This window comes from Leiobunum rupestre, chromosome 4 (assembly GCF_980474605.1).
Source record: "Leiobunum rupestre chromosome 4, qqLeiRupe1.1.hap1, whole genome shotgun sequence".
NCBI lineage: Eukaryota > Metazoa > Arthropoda > Arachnida > Opiliones > Sclerosomatidae > Leiobunum > Leiobunum rupestre.
The window spans coordinates 2,499,466-2,517,163 of NC_143387.1; positions in this window are offsets into that span (position 1 = coordinate 2,499,466).

Below are 17,698 nucleotides of genomic sequence, written 5' to 3' on the forward strand. Positions count from 1 at the left end.
AGTTTGGGTGTTTAACGCGAAAAGTACATTTATCCTACGGATAATATCAGGACCATTTGGTCTATTAAATTGGTCTCAAGATAGAAAACAATATAAAAGACGAACTAATAAAATGCTCCAATTTCTTTGATGACAAAGGAGGGGTACTCTGGCCGATGGTCTTTTTGTTGAATAAACTACTTTAGAATTTTTAACTTCTTCGCGTTCTCAAAAGTCACAATGATTCGTTGGAACTTTTATTTACCTACGATACGTAACAATGTACTTAAAACAACTTCTACTTACCTAACAAATGACTTACGCCTAATTCTTTTTTGACACGTGAAATATATACGACTGGCGTTTACAACTTGAATTTGACCACCTACTGTTAAAATTTAGTAAATAAGGCATTATTTCAGTATCCTTCATATAACCATGAATTTATTCATATACACCCATACACCAGACGGTGACTACGAGCCTTGGTCTAATAAGAAAAATGTATCGCGCGTTTAGAGTTATAATTGGATCTACCAGAGCATTTCCCTGAAACAATTTTATAATAATTATAAAAATCAATCATTGCAGATGGCGTTAGAAATTAACCTTAAAAGCCGCCTTACTCCCTTCAAATGCGGACTTGCCTCTCCTTGTATTCCTCCATGGTCGAATCCTTTTTGATAATTGAAAAGGTCTTTAGCCTACGCCTGCATCAATGTAGTCGTTTTCAGCATATCCAAAACTATCACGCGTAGCCGATCGAATTGTCATAAGTAATTCGCCATTATCGTATTCTTTATCAGTCATTGTTTACATCGAAATAAATATATTAATCTCTAATTATTTGCAAAGTATTAGACGAAACGTTTTAACTTAAAATGGTTTTTATTCTCGCGGCTGTAAAGTGATTCCTGCCTACGAGATCGTCTTCAAAGTGTGAAGATCAACTACTTATCGCATTTAACTAGCTTTCGGGTGCCTTCATTCTAGTTACCGACACCTGTACAATATTACTGTTAAGAGGGGTTAAATAAAATGAGATTCCTTACGATTTAACATAGAGATTTATTCAACATGACTATTCAAGCGAGCAGCCTTTAGAAAAGTGTCTGCTCTAGGGGCCCTGTCTCACATCCACCCCTAGGTGTATGTAACTAGCGCCACCTACAGATATTTTACATAATGAAGTTAACCCATATTATAACATCTTTCTCCTTATATATATTTTTATTAATGATTAATGATTTTTTGAATAGTCTTATTTTGGTCTTTGTAAACTTGTCAAGTCAATTTCTTTGGCTTGTGTTCTTTTCCTTCACTAAAGTCAGAAGAAATTCGAAAACGTAATGGTAACATGCTGGTACGTCCACAACGGGTTGTAGTATAATGAGAAGTGGTCGGTTGTGGTGATGTAAACGCAGGTATGTTCGGTGGGCCAACAGAAGAGGCCCTAATAGTTGTCGAATTGTGTGAATCAGCTGGCAAAGTTCTAGGAGATACCCTCAGTGGCTCAAGATTAGGACGATGTAGACATGGAGAATTGCCCACTATCGTAGTCCCTGGTATGGGGATTAGGCCTTGGTCAACGATCGGTGGTCGTGGATTATTGAGGTGTTGTGGACGTAGATGCATCGCAAAATCCGATTGTGGTGAAGCCTGGAGATGAGGGTACGTGGCAAAAGGATTCAACAACGGTAGTTGTAGATTGTGTGCCGAAACATTTGAAGTGGCGTGGTTGACCGGTTGGTGCTGGTGTTGGGTAGAGGTCGTCTGTGCCATCGTGTCGGATTCTGATGTATTTGTTTCAGTTGTAGGGGAGTTTAGGGGAGGTGAAACGGGTATAGCGGATGTTAAGGGCATCAGTGGGGTTACATCAAAGGATTTGATCATTTTTAGATGAATCCTAGACCGTCGAAATATTTGGCCACGAGCTGTACGAATAACGTACGAACGTGGTTCAGGTCCAGAAGAAAGGACAGTCACAGGTAGCCAATTTCGAGGTCCTTCTTGATAAAGGATAGGTTGTCCAAGGTAAAGAGCAGGAAGATCATGAGGATATTTTTCGTTGTGACGAGTAACCATTGCTTGTTGTTGGTGGTGTAATGTTTGGAGATCCGTTTCGGTGGGGTATCTTGGTTGTAATGTCGCCCTATGTGTGGTAAGGGGTGTTCGTATCCGACGTCCCATACACATTTCCGCAGGTGATGGTAATAAACCTTTCGGAGTGGACCTATATTCCATAAGAACATAAGATAGATCCTTTCCATCTCGTTGAGCCTTGATCAGGGCATTTTTTATGGTCTGAATAGTACGTTCCGTCATCCCATTAGATTGGGGGTAGTGAGGAGAGGAGGTGATGTGAGTGACGTCCCATTGTTGTAGAAAGTGTTTGAAACCTGCAGAGTTAAAAGGAGGGCCATTATCAGAGATAAGCCGTTGAGGAGGTCCATGACGAGCAAATTGTGGTTGTAAAAAGTTTATAACGTTCTGAGTGGTGGTGTTAGAAAGTTCTTGGGCTTCCAAAAATTTGGAGTAATAATCCACGAGAAGGATGAAGTTTTGTGAATTAACATGAAAGAGATCTGTCCCGGCAGTTTCCCAAGGCAATTTCGGTATCGTGTGGGGGTGCATTGGGATTGGAGTATTTTGACGGCTCCGGTTATTGGAGATCGAACAAGCTTGTAGGTATTGGGTCAAATCATCAGACATACGAGGCCAAAAAAATTGAGCTTTGCCTTAGCTAGACATGCATTGATACCTTGGTGGGAGCCATGGATTACTTTGAGCGTTTCTAATTGTAAGGACTTGGGAACAACCAAAGTTGACCCACGATAGACTAAGTCGTCCAAGTCATGTAGTTCATCCTGGTGAGGCCAGTATGGGCGTAAGTCGGGACCTACTTGTTTGAGAATACGTGGCCAACCAGATTGACTGTAATTGATGATCTGCTGGAGAATAACATCATTAGCAATGGCTTGTTTATATTGTGCTTGTTTTAGGGGAGGTAAAGTGGTCATGGCATATACGGCAGTATAGGGGCCATCCAAAAGCTCCGTATTTATAAGGGTGTGCAGTTGTGGCGTTCTCGAAAGCATGTCTGCTATATGCAATTGAGATCCAGGAACATAAACTAGATCAAGTTGGTAGCGAAATAATCGCATCAGTAAGCGCTGAAGCCGGGGTGATAAAAGATGAATAGGCTTCTTGACAATGCCTAAGAGTGGGCTGTGGTCTGCTTCCACTGTTATTTTTTGTTCCCGCAATGTAGAAATGGAAATGTTCACAGGCGAAAACGATTGCTAGCAGCTCTTTTTCAATTTGTGCATAGCGACACTGGGTGGGTGTTAATGTCGTCGAAGCATATTCCACGGGTTGGCCATTTTGCATCATAACAGCGCCAATACCCGATTGACTAGAATCAACTGAAAGCGTTATGGATTTCTTGGAGTCAAAGTAAGCGATTACCCTGGCTGTGGAAGCAAGGTGTTTAAGGGAATCGTAATGTTGTTGGTGGTCGCTTTCCCATTTGAAGACTACGTCCTTTTTGAGGAGAAGGCGAAGTGGAGCAGTATCATTCGTTGCCGCGGGGATAAAGCGAGTAATGTAGTTAATCATACCCAAGAAACTTTGAAGATCCGCCTTGTCTTTAAGAGGTGGAAAAGTGCAAATGGCCGAGATGCGAGCAGGATTAACTTCTACTCCGGAAGACGTAACGATGTGGCCGATGTATTTTACGTGATCAACAGCCAAAGCCAGTTTCTTACGTCCGAAACATAAATTAACATCATGTGCCCGCTGTAGGACATGGTATAACGAGGTCTTGTGGGAGTCCATGTCTACCGAGGCAATGAGAAAATCGTCAGTCGAGATGTGTACATCGGGAAATTCAGATGGCGGAAAAAGGTTGCGAAGGGTTTGCTGGCAAACGTCCGAGCCAGTAACAAGGCCATTAGGGTAACGGAGATATCGAAATCGACCGTACGGCGACGCAAATGTACAGAGGTGGGAACTTTCCTCTGTGAGTGCAATGTGCCAAAAGGCACTCTGGACGTCCAACACGGTAAAGACCTTTTTGCCACTCAAGGCTGCCAATATTTCTTGAGTGGTGGGAACAGGAAAAGGTTGGCGCTTGATTGACGCATTCAGTGTTCGGGGATCTAAACAGATTCGTACCGATCCATCAGGCTTGGGGGTCACCACCATGGGGTGGACCCAATCGGAGGGGCCAGTAAACGGAACAATGATGCCCAGTTGCTGCATTCTTGTAAGTTCAAGGCGAACCGGTTCCCGAAAAGCAAAGGGTACCTGATGTGCTGCGCTTATCACTGGGATAGGTTGTTCTTTCAGTTGTATATGGTGCTGACCTGGAAGACGCCCAACATGATCAAAGACGGTGTGAAACTGGGCAATTATGTCAGCAGGTGATTGCGTAAGTCGTGTAGCAGTAGGTGCGGAATGTAGTACAGCGACAAGCTTAGGTGTAGGAGGAGGACCAAGCGGATGGTGATGATGTTGGATAATTCCCAGTTGAAGAGCGGCAGAAGCACCCAAGATGGGTGTGTGATTGTCAGTGGTGACATAGAAGTGAAATTTAGACGAAGCAGTGTAGGATGTGCATGGAGCATATAGTACGCCTGCCATTGGAACAGGATGTCCTGAATAGGCCATGACGGTGTATATCGGCATGCTCAACTTCGGCTTGGGAAGGAAAGAATTGTAAAGACATAGTGGTATGATGTTAACCTGGGCAAGGGTATCAATTTTGAAACAGACAGGTTTGTCAAATAAATACACATTGTCATAAATTTCATCATCTTTATTGGAGGTAGTATGTAATTGGTTCAACTCACGGACAAGTGACAAACTGTAACAGGAATAATGTTGAGATGAGTCAGTGGTGTCATAAACCTAACCAGGTTCGTCAGAGTATCCAATTTCGTCAAAGTATCCAGGTTCAGCAGAATAAGCGTCATCATACTCTGAGGGAAAATAAAAATCATCCGTGTGAGGTGGGTCGTGAAAGCAGTCTAGTTCTTGGAGTGCATGGGCAGAACGACAGACCAATGACCGATACGGTGGCATTTGAGGCAGGTGGAAGAACGTGCCGGACATGGTCGGGAAGTGTGAGGTGAGTGTCCACAATTAGGGCAAGAAGCCCCACGAGAGGCGACCGACAGTCGAGGAGACGACGCAATGGAGCAGAGAAACGTGTACCAGGTGCGTTATTATGTGGACTATACACAGGCAGCGAGTGATGGGTGGTATGGGAAGAAAACCACGGACGCGGTTGAAAGGGCTGCGGGGTCCCACGACGGAAAGCGTTAGGCGTAAACCGTGGACGGTGTGACGGCGGTACGCGGGGCTGTAGCAGAGGACGTTGACGGTGTAGAGCATTCAATGCCACGGCAGTAGAGGAATTAGGCGAGGGGGCCTCTTGTTGTGGAGGAAGTTCACGAGAGATATTAGCAGCATGGATAGTAGAAGTCTCATCCGCTTGGCAACGACGTACAGCCTCGTCAAGAGTTAGTGTAGGAATAGACAAAAGTTCCTTACGTAGTTTGTCGTGGCGAATTCCACACACTATTTGAGTAGTAATGAGCGAATCCAATTAAATAGTAAATTCGCATTTTTGGGCCTTGGTCTTCAAGCTGTTGTAAAACTGATCAAACGTTTGGTGTGAAGTTTGTTTGGTTTGAAAAAATGTGTAGCGAAGGTAGGTTAAGTTCTTATACGGAAGCTAATAATTGTCAAAAGAAGTGCAGATCACCTTAACAGTTCGAGCATCGTCGACGGCAACAATGGGAAGAGTCTTGTAAATAGCAAGCCCAGCTGGGCCTAAAATATGCAAAAATGTTGCACGTTGTTGGGCTATCGGCGTGGCTTGTAAATTTGCAGCAGCGGCGTAAATTTCATAGCCTTCTTTGTAAGCAGCCCACGAGGAGGCGGGATCATCCCCAGGAACAAAAGCAGGAGGGCTTTTGAAAGAAGTCGTCATCGTGTTGGCGACAAAACGCGAATAAAACGCAAAAACTAGTCGAAACTTTAAAATAATACCTTATAATTATAATTAGAACATTATAGAATATCCCGCCGCTGTCACCATGTTAAGAGGGGTTAAATAAAATGAGATGCCTTACGATTTAACATAGAGATTTATTCAACATGACTATTCAAGCGTGCAGCCTTTAGAAAAGTGTCTGCTCTAGGGGCCCTGTCTCACATCCACCCCTAGGTGTATGTAACTAGCGCCACCTACAGATATTTTACATAATGAAGTTAACCCATATTATAACAATTACGTTTCAAGCAGAAACTACATTCGTCCAAGATGAAAAATAACTAGCTTTCGGTTGACTAATGATTCTAGTTATTGGCAACTGTACCTTTCCTTTTTCGATTGTGGTGAAGCCTGGCATCATTAAAGTGATTTACAAACTATACGAAGCTTCCAGTATTAAGTGGAAGCGGAAATCGACCAAGTAGAGAAACTACTAGCTTTTGGTGGCGTACGGTACTAGTAATTCACTGCATCGCAGATATATTAATGTACAATTGGAAACTGGTTTCGTGAAAGCATGGCTTGAACCAGGTCGCTTATGAAGTCTAAACATTGTTTGAATTTTTTATTAAAGTATCAAATTGCGTCTTACATTATTGATATCTCGGTATCAACATATATTTTTAACGTGTTCATTTATCATTATTTATTTTTATTTTTTGCGAATTTATATTATTGATAGCAATTGCACTAAAATCGACTAGACGTAATATTCCCATTAATAAAAGAGCTATTGAGGGATAAAAACTAATTTTTCACGTGAAGCACGTCGCCATTTCAGGGTATAAACTGCAGATAGTTTAAACTCAATAATTAAAGGTAGAAATTCCCGCTCAAACACGTATTTAAAAAATTAGTTAAATATTACAACATTATAAAGCAACCTTTTTTAAGAATTAAAGTTTTCGTTGTTTTGTATTTTGCTTTATTTGATTAACAGTAAATAGTAAAAATAGCTAATATTAATTAAACAATAGAGCTATACAATATATACATAACCAGTAGGTTGATACTTGATTTTATGTGTCAATGGTACGTTCGAGCCTGTAAAAAGAATCATTACGACCATGGTATCATATTTTTAGGCCGTCTAGTGGCTCGGAGATACAAGCAACAATACAAGGAGAGCAGGCATAAAAATCGTTCCAAAACGGCTAACTCGTTGGATAAAGGTTTTAAGATAGCAGGTTTCAAAAACGTATTCTGGAAACCTTTTGGGTTATATGTCGCTTTTAGATAGTGAATTAAAACTTTCTTGTAATAAGTTTAATTCGTTAGGAAACGGTATACTAGCCAATTCAAAAAACAACCGAAAAGAACTTCAATAATGAATTTCAAGGTAAAGGCCTACCACTAGATATTAAGTTTTTTATGCTACCATGGTAAGCCGGGTTGGCTTTTTCGCAATAGGTCCAAAGGCCTATACATTCGTAAACACACGTTTCTTTAATCGTCGAAAAAGGACTTGCAAGTAATATTAACTCGGTATGGCGCGGTTTGATTTTTGCTAAAACGTCCGAAAGAGACGTAAACGCCGGGTTGGCCCTTTCTTGAAAAGTCAAAAAACAACTTAACCAGATTTTGAAGTTATTAACTGGGTATAGCGCGGTTGGCTTTTTCCTAAAACGTCCGAAAGAGACGTTAACGCCGGGTTGGCCATTTCTTGAAACGTCCAAAAAGGAGTAAAAACGTATCTGACTGGCGTGAAATATAATAAGTAATAAAAAATTACCTTAATTTCGTGATATTAACTCGGTATGGCGCGGTTGGCTTTTTCCTTAAACGTCCGAAAGAGACGTAAACATCTGGTTGGTCATTTCTTGAAACGTCCAAAAAGGATTAAAAACGTATTTGACCGTCGTGAAATATAATAAGTAATAAAAAATTACTTTAATTTCGCGATATTAACTGGGTATAGCGCGGTTGGCTTTTTGCTAAAACGTCCGAAAGAGACGTAATCGCCGGGTTGGCCATTTCTTGAAACGTCCAAAAAGGAGTAAAAACGTATCTGACTGGCGTGAAATATAATAAGTAATAAAATTTACTTTAATTTCGCGATATTTACTCGGTATGGCGCGGTTGGCTTTTTCCTAAAACGTCTGAAAGAGACGTAAACGCCGGGTTGGCCATTTCTTGAAATGTCAAAACGTGGTTGGCTTAAACAATATTCATTAATAAAATTTCTTACATAAAATTCAATGTGAATCAACAATATTTATAATATTAATTATAATTTAAACGTATAATTTTACTAAAACATTGTGCTAAATACGTTTTTATTGCAATTTATAACTATATAATATAGGATAGTTATGTCCAACATTTTAAACGTATTTACTCCGTCGCGAGTTCTACCGGATCTCAGAGATTTTTCCGTTGTTAACCATTTCGGCGAATGGACGTCGTTGGCTTTTTCCTAATACGTCGGAAAGACTCGTAAACACCGCGTTGGCCATATCTTCTATTGTCGAAAAAGAATTAAAAACGTATTTGACCGGCGTGAAATATAATTAGTATTAAATTAATTATCTTAATTTCATGATATTAACTCAGTATTGCGCGGTTGGCTTTTTCCTATAACGTCCGAAAGAGACGTAAACCTCGGGTGGGTCATTTCTCTACTAAAAGGCCAACTGGAAGGTAGTCTTTTCCCCAAGAGGTACAAAAATGTTTTTGAAATATGGATAATTTAAATGAAATTATAATAAAATTTAATTTATAATGAAAAATATTTAAATGTCGCGTGAAAATCATGTAGAAACAAAGTTTCCAAAGTTGGCCAAGTTCCCACATACCTTAGCTATTTAGTGGGCCAAGTTGGCCAAGTTGGCTAGTTGGCCTTTTAGTAGCTCCCGCTATTTAGTGGGCCAAGTTGGCTAGTTGGCCTTTTAGTATTTGCCGTCTTAGACCTCGATCCCTTTCATTAAATGTAAACCAAATTAATTAGCTTCCGAAATATACCGCTATTCTCCTTTCAGTGGCGGTCAAAAACATCTAGAAGTTTTTGCTCGCTCTTTTCTTCCCAATAGAGGATGATTTATTTTTTATTTTCGTGTTCCTGTAACAACGTGTATTTAAACAAGCTCTAAAGCGCTGCATGCAAGGACAAATCTGGCCGAATGGTTAGCGTGCTTACATTCAGAGTGGAATGTTCTAGGTTCGAATCCTCGCTGCTACTTCTTTTTCATTTTAAATGCAGTTTACGATTAATAATAATTTATTATATATATTATATAAATGCTGCATTTGAAATTTAAATTTTACTTTTTTTTAGATACTTCAATTTGGTTAAAGGCAAAATTCGCAGGTATAATCTTCGGTACGATTCAAATAATTATATTTATAACTATTGTTTTGTTTCTTTAGTTATTATATAGTGTTTGGAAACTATTAATTAATTGATTAAGATATTTTTTATTTACTTTTTGAGGTTTGTATATCGAAACTATTTGTCTTCGTCCCAACTCTAAGATAATTTTTTATTTAGACGGCTCACTTTTTGAAGTTGGTATTTTGAGACTATTTGTAGTTGGCCCGACTCTAAGAAGTTAATTTCGAGACTATTTGTAGTCGGTCCAACACTAAAATGAAGTCTGATAAGAGTAGAACATTTCTAATTGTAGCCGACTCTGATATGGTAGTCGACTAACAGTCGAGGATTCCTATCACGCCGACCAGTGCAGTCACCCGACTCCTCAACCCTTAACCGACTCAAATGCGACACTTTTGTGCTACTGGGGATAGTTCCGCTGAATCCTTACCTATCCAATATTATTTTTTGTAACGTTACCAAATTTAATTTTTAACACAATATCACTGTGGATAGAGTGTCGGTGCTAGCGTATGTTACGCAGGCTGTAGAATACTTTAGTCTAATTTTACGGACCACGAAACGATTTCAATGGGTCGTAGAAATGCCTCGGCAATTTACCTTGTGGGGCTCCAAGTCAAGCCATTTCCATTCTTTAAAAACTACGAAAGTCTAAAAAAGTCCACTATTGTGATAAAATTTAAAAAAAAACATTGCATAAAATCCTGTTGCCGCGACTGGAGCCCAATTAATAATTTCTGCTGCTCTATCTTACATCATAAGTTAATGATACCTTTAAGTAGACAAATGGCTATGCTGCCTATGACGGATATGCTTGTCCAAATTGACCTATGTCTCTCCGTACTGCGTATCAAAGTAGCCTTAACATAGACTTGGAACTGCCGAAGCTGATGTTTCTTTAATCCCGTTTGGTGCAAGGCTAGCTTGAACTTCCCCAAAAGAGATAAATTTCGGTATTCCCTTAGAAAATTCGTTCCCCCCGCAGAGGCCAAAGAAGGTTTTTTTGCTATTGGTTTATTTATACAAAGAAGTGTTTTTTGGCATGGGGTGTTGTCCGTTTGCGTTGTACCACAATTGTCACATGTAGTGTTATTCAGGCTTTGAAGCACTGAATTAGCCGGCATTCGTATTTCGCAATCTTGAATCGGCTATTATAGATATTGAATTCTGGAGGCAGCATGGTACGGCTTGATGTTCCTAATCGTCTGACTTTAATAATAGTGTGTCAGAATTTATAGCCCGGTGTACCTAGTAACAGAGACCATACCACCTGAAGCCTATCATCATAGAGCCCTACGCCAGCGTCCACCTAGCCTGGAGAGGTGACAAATCCAGCATGGGTAGTTGTAGTTCTCCGCAGATCCGGATCTAAGGAACTTTGGAGCTGCAGCCAGAGCCAAAGTTCGACTCTGTTGTTTTACTGGAGCCAAAATTGGAGCCGGAGACAAAAAAAGAAGCCGGAGCCGGATCCAGAAGCCAGCTCCGCTTATATTTCAACGTTTTGTGTGAAACGATCAATTGTTACTGTAAATGTGCTTTACTTTTTAACGTTATGTAAAATATGAAGTTATGTATTTTGCAATTTGCACTGCTAAGCATGAATCAATCGTAATTGACCCTTATCTAAATTTAGCAATAGCAAAAATCAACGACAAACTCAAAAGTATAAACAGATGGCTGAAGAATAACTTGCTCGAGTTAAACAAATCTAAAACTGTATTTATGTATATTTCGAACAAAAAAATCGATAACACCCCAAGTAATATAGAAATCGATGGTCACACACTAGAGAGAGTCACGCGGTACAAATACTTGGGCATGTGGTTTGACGAACTACTAACATGGAATAAACACGTGGACTACGTCGCAATGAAAATTTCCAGAAGCATATATGTTCTCTCGCGAAACTACCTAATGTTTAACAAAAGAATAATGTTAAATCTTTATTTCACTATAATATATTCATACTTAAACTATTGTACTTTTATCTGGGGTAACACTTCCTAAGAAAATGTTAATCGACTATTTATACTTCAAAAACGAATCATACGAAAAATAGACAATAAAAGCTATCGCGAACACACAGTCCCAATATTTGTTTCACTGAACTTGCTAACCTTATCACAAATAATCAATTATAGTTCACTCGTTTTTATATACAAGGCCATTAATAATAAACTGCACAATGAATTTTACCCAAAAAATGATCCCATATATGCGTTCAGGAACAAAAATAAACTATTAATATCCAATTCAAAGCTGAGTCGTAGACCAAACTGTATTTTCCATACAGGGGCCCATCTTTTTAACTCTTTAAATATAGACCATATCAAGACGTTAAATACCTTTAAAAAAACCACACGAAATTATGTGAAAAACTTTTGTTAATTGTAATACCTATAAAACTTTGTTTATTCTTTCGGTTTAAATTAAATTAATATTACTCCTGTGTTAAAACGGGCTTAAAAGTCTATTGTAGACTTCGCCCCGCACATAATATTTGTAAAATCGAAAAGGAAAATAAAATTGATTATTATTAAAAAAAAGTCTGAGTTATTATTAATATCCGAATCCAGATACGGCTTCGAAATATCTTGGAGCCGGAGACGAATTGGTTTGAGCCGGAGCCGTGCGGAACACAAGGTAGTAGTACAGTACTACTGATGGTCACACCTTTGACGCAAGCCACTCAGCCCAGCAGAAGGTGCAGAAATGGATGGACCAATCCCCACTTCACACACAGCAGTTGGATTAAGGGTGGATACTATAGCAACCCCAGTCGACACCCTGCCTACGTAGGTAAAGAGTCAAACCCTTTGGAGAGAGCTCCTAAAGGGGAACGACGAGCACACAGCAGTCCAAGTAACCTGGCACAACTGGCACCGGAGATCCCGGTGTGACTCCAAGACTGCCGTGCCCTCATACGGAGGCCCGCCGCCCCACAGCAGGCTACCGAATCCGCCGAGGCGGCCAGTTTGCCGGACCTTCTCCGTTAGCATGAGCCAAAGCGCAGTATCCAGCCCAAACCTGACCGAAGTCGGAGGTGGAGATAGGACCATTTGACCAGAGCTAACATCTCCCAGTGCGCCACCGCCCTTATGGGTTACAAGAGCCGGACCCCGACTCCCCGGTTAAGCCACCAGTTATTGCACACTCGAACCCATTGAGTGCCTGACTTAAATAATAGGGATAACATTCTCTAGTAGATCTTGTAGTACATCTTCATCTGTTAATGATAAATTAACCCTGTGTTATCTGTATTACTTTGCATTCCAGCTTTCTTAACCGTAACCAGGAATTTATCCCACTGGTAGAGACTGGCTTTAGCCATTACTTGGTCCGGAGTGGAGGGTTTGATCTTTAGTAGGTCCTCTGCTATCATTCCAATGTGTTTCTTGATAGATTGACTTAAGTAAAACGTTCCATGACATTGGCCTCATTAAAGTTGTGTTATTATCTCCGCTGAGCTGTGCTGATTTCATAGAAATGAAAAAGCAGGAGTGGAAGAAGGTCGAGGTACGACAATTGGAGGATCTGTTTTTATAGTTTCTAATGTTATGGCTGAGTCTGAAATATCTTAAACATTTTGAAATTTAAATTTGGGTCAGGGTCGAATTAACAATATAGAGGGCCCTGTGCAAAATAGAATTTGGGGCCCCTAAGAAATTTAAAACCTTACTTTTTGATTATATTAACGCCAATGTGGTTATAAACATAAAATACCATTAGAAACAGTTATTTCGAAAATGGGGGCCCCTAACCTCGGGGGCCCCTGTGCTATGGCACCCTTTGCACATGCCTTAATTTGGGTGAATTACCGGTAAAAGTAGCACGAGGCTCCATAGACGAAAAGAAAGAGAATAGGAAAGACGAAGAAAGGAAACACTAACGACGTAAGATTAGGCTTAAAATTAAAGACTTAAGTTTCTCCCATCGTTAAGTTAATTTTTTTCAGGCTTCAATATTTAAATCTTCGGCCGTATTCTGCATGACCACGCAAGTAAGAAGAGAAACGCCTTCTTGCTTCGGCCTTACCATTCGACGAGAGCTCACTCATTTTCATCTGCTCTCCCCTCTTGCTCGGCCAATTGAAGGTCTGCACTAGTGTGACGTATTACGTGCTTCGAATTCCTAATTTCCGGTTAAACGTTTCAGGCATTTTTATAGTTAATTGTAAGGTGAATTTAAATTAAGGCTACAATGGAAGTTGTTGTTGCTTTCGTGAAAATTGAAGCCATAGAATTAGCACAAGAAATATTAATGGGTTAACGGTAACAGTTAGTGAATAGAGCTGTTGGCTCGCGTTGTATGGAGGGCTTGCCACCACCCTCGTACCTATTGTAATCCAGCTACCCGTTTAAAGGTATTATAAGTCGTTAGATGACTTGAGCTTAAGACAATGTATGCAATATGTACGTGACAATCACCGAACACAAGGTTTTAATTGGTGTAATTTTTTAAAGATAAGTTTCTTTTCAAAGTATTTTGGCTAGGAACCATGACACTGGGCTATGTTTGTAACGCTCATCAACAAGTATGGTTTTCTGGTACAAAATGATGAAATTGAATATTCAAAGATGCAACCCTCTTTGTAAATTATGATTACATAGTTAATAAAAATAATTATTTTTTTATTTGCAGACGCGTACTACCGTGGAATGAACATGGCGCATATCAATTATACACATTTCCATGTATATTTTGGAAAATGAATAAAATAATAATGGAATATTTGAAAAGAAAGAGCACTAAACTTAGTTAATTCATTAATACACTTAAAGGTTATTTTACCCTTTTAGCAATTACATTTTATTTAACCATTTTCCCTACTCCAGAAGCTTCATTAATCTTCCGAACGTCTCCCTCTCTCTGGACGCAGCCATATTGTAAATGGTGAATTTACGATTAAGTAACAATTAACAAATATCTACTTGCATTATTACTACACATTTTCCATACAATACTCAAAACTTTATTTATTTTATTAAAATTTATTTTTGTGATTGGGAGAAAAGCCTGTAGGTATGGCGAATGGCCGAGCAGTGTTCATTTCCAAAAGATGATTTAAGAGCCCTAGGCGCCATCCCTATGTGAATTATCCGCCACCAGTATTGTTATTTCTTGCTTCAAGTTTTAGGTTCTTCTATTAATTTTTACCAGATGAGGAATTTTTGGGGCTGGCAAAGCAGATTAACCACGAGTTCCACTGCTGGCTTATGATTATTCTGCTCATTGTAATGAGCACTGCTTTAGAACAGTTGAAACTCTTCACATTTGGGTTGCTAAAGATGTAAAATAGAAGCTTCCATAATAACAAAATCTAAATAAAAAAATTCTAAGTGCTTATGAAAATATTTCAAAAAACCGAATTGAGTCAAATATTTGTTTCACAAATTTTTATACAATTTTACAATAATACTAAGATAAATATTTGGTTTTCATCTTTATTTTTGTGATTTGGAGAAAAGCCTTTAGGAATGGTGAAAAGTCGATGAGTTTTCATTTCAGAGCCCTATGTGGCATCCCTATAGACCCACGCAAGCATTATAACCCGGCCATCTCTTTGGAGGCATAAAAATTCGCGAGATGACTTGGGTCTAAGGCGGTGCCTTATTATTATTATTAAATAAAGTCAGATACGGCAACAATAAATGTGAAATCATTTCCACTGACTAGACTACATTTGTCTGTTGGGACAGAGCTTCAGCCACCTGGTAACTTCTGATAATACTGAACAGTCACCCGTTCGCTACTCCTGTAGGTTCATGTTTCTTGAAATAATTTATTTCCATAAAGTAAATGACCCAAATGATAATTTCAAGAAGCTCTTCTCCCGTTTTTCCCGGGTTACTAAGTGGTCACAATGTAAATTTATTTCTTAAAATTGTACACTAAAGCTGAATATTTAATAAATATATTGTAAATAGCAGTTCTCTTTTTATGCTGTTTTAATTTTAAAAAAATTTAGATTACTTAAAATTGTAATTTTAATTATTGTTATTATTACAAAAACTGAAATTTTAAGATGTTGGTATTGTTTCATTGCTATTAATTCTTGGTTCATAAAAAGATAGCAAAACAGATGAAATTGCAAACTTCTTACCTAAAAAACGCTGAATTTTAAAGTAAAAGGCGTTTTAACGTTATTTCCGGAACCTGCGTCATCACGAGACACGTCACATTAGTGCCGTCGTGGCAGTCCTTCAATTGGCCGAGCAAGAGGGGAAAGAAGAGGGAAATCATTGAGTTCGCGTCGAATGGTAGCGCCGAAGCAAGAAGAATAAGGCCGTTTATGCTTAAGTTTATTAAAAAATATTTGATAAAAAATACGATTAATGTCTAAAAAATAAATTAAAATTTATTCTAATAAACGAAATCGTGGTTTTTCCCAGAAAGTAGGTTTTAATTTTTAAAAACAATTTACCACTATTCACCGTCATGATTTGTTCAAAAATTAAAATCTATATATTTTAGGTTATTAAATACGGATGAAAAAATATTATTATTTTCCGTTTATTAACTCCTTATTTAGCAACTTAAATAGACAACGGTCTGAACCGGCATTTCTGCAGCCTCGTTGTTAGTTTATCCCCTCCCAAAAAAACATAAAACATTGCGACTCCACTAGAAGGTAATAAATGACTATTTGACACTTTTTCTCTAATAGTGTAAGAGGTCATAAAATGACAAGCATTTGTTCCGATTAAACCAGGCACAGGAAAATGAAGAAGAATTGTTTAGAACGTCGGTTTTTATAACATTGGGGCATGTTACGATATACGATATCAATTACTTTCACCGTGTTTCATGAGAATCGGGGTTCAGCTACTAAAATCAGAAGCTGAAGGGGGCCTTAGGGGCATAGTTCTTATCATTTCATATTTTTTTTCTCATCATGTGTCCCACTGAATATAACTAGTATATATTTTATATAAAGGACAAAAAATGTTACACTTCTTTATTATTAATAGAACTAATTCCTCCTCGTCTGCTCAGTTGCATAACTCAATGTACACTTCCGATCTTCACAATTATTTAAAATTTAATTTAAACGATAAGCAAGAACTTTATTTATACAAACATGCCGCAATAAGACAATGTTTAGCAATCAGTCCTTTTAATTTCCAGTTGTTTGTTTTAAAAGAGTGAAAGATTTCCTTAACAAACTGAAACCAGCATTTTCTGAATAATAATAATAATAATAATAATATTTATTTCGCAAAGAAACAAACTTTGCAGGCAACCACAGAGGCAAAGCCTATACGTGGTGGTTACCGGGACGATACAAACAAATAAATTAGATTACCGAACGCAAAAAAAGTTAAATAAAATCAAAATCAAAAATTATTAAGTTAAACATAAGAGAGAGAAATTTAAGAATTTTGGGAAAGCCAAATGTCAAAAAGAAATTCCGTTACTAAGGAACGAAATTTGGGGATATAAAACTGAGTGTAATTCTCCCTGATGTCGGCGGGCAACGAATTCCATGTACGAGCAATCCGGATGAAATATGAATTTTCCTAGGCCAAGCATCGGGCAAACTTTACGTAGTACGTAGGGCAAGACTGCCGGGTACTATATGTCATGTTATCGTCAAGATTGAATGTCGCTGACCTGGTCAATTTGAAGAGTGTGATCATATCACAAACGTCTCTGCGAACAGTTAGTGGTAGTAGATGAATGTCAGCTAGTCTTTGACTGTACGAGACGTATCCAGGTAAGTTAGCACGCGGAGACTTCAAGTAAAATCGAGTCAACGTCCGCTGAACACGTTCCAGAGAAGCAATGTCCTTTTTAAGTGAAGGATTCCAAACCGGAGAGGCGTAGTCAAGTACTGGTAAGCACAGCGAACGAAAGAGCGTGACGGAGGCCCGGGTATAACTAGTAGTGCGGCGAATAAGTCCACATAAACGTCGGGCGCGATTACAAGCGTGGTTGACATGAGACGCCCATTTTAGGTCCCTTGAAATGAAAACACCGAGGATCCTCATAGTAAAAACGTGAGCAATAGCCACACCATTTATCTCTTAGGAGACATCCACGTTTGAATTCCTTCTGCTAATTATCATGAAGTTACATTTCTTGATATTTAGGGAAATGTTATTGGCAACACCCCATTGGAAGACACGAGTAACATTATCCTGCAGCGATAAACGGTCAGCCGCCGAACGAATCGCGAGAGAGATGTAGCTATCATCAGCGTATTGGTAAAGAGAACAATCGTGAGCCAGAACCGATGGGAGATCAGAGACAAAAACGTTGAAAAGTAAGGGTCCGAGTATTGATCCCTGAGGCACGCCAGAAAGAACTGGCCGGTAAGAACTGAA